The 2,703-nt window shown below is 42.7% G+C and overlaps 1 long non-coding RNA gene across 1 annotated transcript in view; it reads right to left on the reverse strand.

The window, feature by feature from the left end:
* Positions 1 to 948, reverse strand: part of LOC125034688 — a 32,588-nt gene extending 31,640 nt beyond the window's left edge. The window contains exon 1 of the long non-coding RNA XR_007115704.1: positions 934 to 948. This is a non-coding gene — a long non-coding RNA (uncharacterized LOC125034688). The remainder of the gene's footprint in view (positions 1 to 933) is intronic.
* Positions 949 to 2,703: the final 1,755 nt, after the last annotated feature.

The following is a 2,703-nucleotide window of genomic DNA, read 5'->3' on the forward strand; positions in this document are numbered from 1 at the left end:
AACTCTACGGAAAGCATTTAGCAAAACCCTTAATGAACTACGAAAATGACCATATGCAGCCTCACAGTTCACCGTACAATTAACAACAAAAACAGCAATTAAACCCTAACCAACTCTTTCAATAATCAGACGACGTAAATACATAAAAGATTGTAATTCCACATGGATAAAATAAAATAAGAACCAAGGATCATCAGCCACAACAACAATAACCGACAATCAAACTGTAACAGATTCTCCCAACAATTAAACAAATAAATGCATAAAAAACATATAATTTCCTTCATGCAACAAAAACAACAATAACATCGACAAGAACAGTAACAACAACAGAAACAAAAAACATGAACAGCAACCACAAAAACAACAACAAACAACAAACAACAAAACAGCAAAACCAACAACAATAGCAACAGCGAAACCCTTCACTCCATTCGTGCGCGTTAAGTGGCCACGCAAACAAACTTCTAAACATCATAATGGCCGTTTGGATAATTCAGCCAAGCTTTTCCACGCCACAAACACTCGGTAATTAAACAGATTAGTATGACAAGATTCGGAGGGAGAGATTAAATTAACTTTCAGGTGTTTTTAATTAGTGGTGGTCGTCTGTTTCCTGCGTTTGCTTGTGTTCTTTGTTTTCAGTTCATTATCATTGATATTATCATTATTAGTATTATCATCTGGAGCGTGTTGATTGGTGTTATTGATTACATCATTATCATTACGTTATTGTATTCGATTATTCATTCTTTACATCAACATGATTATCATGAATATCATTATCACATCCACATCATCATTATCATTATCACATCCATATCATCATTATCACCATCACCATCCTCATCATCACCATCAATCACATCATCACCATTACCATCACCATCTCCATCCTCCTCATCATCATTATCATGGGAGCAAGTAGCATACCTTCACGTGGTGCCCTGTTGGTCTTCGGAGACCAATCGCTACACTCCGCACAAAGCCGCCTACATCAGAGGTGGTAAAAGGATAAACCCTCGGCTCCTGGCCATGACTTCGTCTAGGTTCTGCGTACAAAACCATAATGATGAAGGAATTTCTGCAGCAAAATAAGAAAACAGCGCCACCTTAGATATCATTAGTCTCCAAGAGACACACAAGGACATGGCGTCACCAAAAGTTACCTAGTATGCACCTTATCATATGCCATCCAAGCCCAGTCCTTGGAAGTGCGATCTACGCAGGGAAGTCAGTTATCAAGGGCAGTGCTGACTTCTCTGATGGAGGCCTCGAGATACTTCAGGTGGCCACTGTGCACCTTAAGGTCGCCTCAGTGTATACACCCTGCAACACTCTTTACGTGGCACTCACCCTTACGTGCCAACAAAGCGAGCCTTTATATTGGTGACGTCAACAGCCGTAGCACACCCTGGGGATACAATGACACAAGCAGTGACGGAGAAGCAATCGAGGTGTGGGCTGCCATAGAAGACCTTACACTCCTTCACGACGCAAAGGACCCCACGTCCTTCCAGAGCGCACGCCGGAGAAGGGGCTATAACCCTGATCTGACTTTCATTTCATCTACACATCGACAAATCTGTGGGTAATCACTTTTCCAGAACCCAACACCGGCCAATAATAGCTGACATAAAACCCGTCATCAGGCCGCAAGTAATGCAGCATAAACCAAGGTTCAACTTCCGCAAGGCGAACTGGGAAGCTTTTGTCTGGCCTTGAAGTAGCACTCTCCAGCATCCCTCCTACACCTGATGAATATAGTAAATTCCAAGTCCTGGTACGGGAAGTCGCAAGGAAGTATATCGTCAGAGGCTGTAGGAAAACCTACTTATCGGCCTCATTGGACCAACAAAAGATCAATACGAAGAATAAATCCAGGTTTTCAGTGAAGACCCATTTGCTGGAAAAGCCCTAGAACTTGGAGAGAACTTGCTTGCTTCCATCAGCAATGAACGAAAAGAACGCTGGCACAGAAGACATAACCAATATCGATATGACACAAAACATGACCTCGAACAGTCCACGCAAGAAGTTCTTAACACGGCCATGTCACACCTCAAGCATGGCAAGGCATCTGGCGAAGACGGGATAACCACAGATATGACATCACACTTTGGGGAAAAAGCTAAAACATGGCTATTGTCCCTGCTTAACAATTGCGTATTGTCCCCCAAAATTCCAAAATAAGGAAAAAAGCTAATGTGGTGGCTTCCTTGAAACCTGCGAAAGATCCAACATCCCCAGGATGTTGGATCCCAAGTTATATGAAAGTATAATCCTAGCACGTATTCATGCAACAGTTGACGAACATCTGCAGCTGACCAAGCTGGCTTTAGACAAGGCCGCACGTGCTACAGGTATTAAACTAGGCACAGTACATTGAAGACAGTTTTGAGACAAAGCAAATAACTGGCGCCGACGATTTTACGTCAATGAAGATATGAAATCTCAAACGTCTTGGCTCCAATTTTGTTTAACATCTATACAAACGATCAGCTATTATATGCAGACGACCTGTGTTTTGCCACAACAGCTTTGCCGTCATTGAAGAAAGATTATAGACGCTTTAACTACCCCTTTCCATATACTGCAAATACAAAACAACCTTGTATAGTGGTAACGTGTTGGCCCCTCATCCGAAGGGTCAGCAGTCCGCGCCCCTCTCAGGCGAGAGAAATTGCAATCGTCGTCTGGAGG

This window comes from Penaeus chinensis, chromosome 18, assembly GCF_019202785.1.
Source record: "Penaeus chinensis breed Huanghai No. 1 chromosome 18, ASM1920278v2, whole genome shotgun sequence".
In the NCBI taxonomy this organism is placed as follows: domain Eukaryota; kingdom Metazoa; phylum Arthropoda; class Malacostraca; order Decapoda; family Penaeidae; genus Penaeus; species Penaeus chinensis.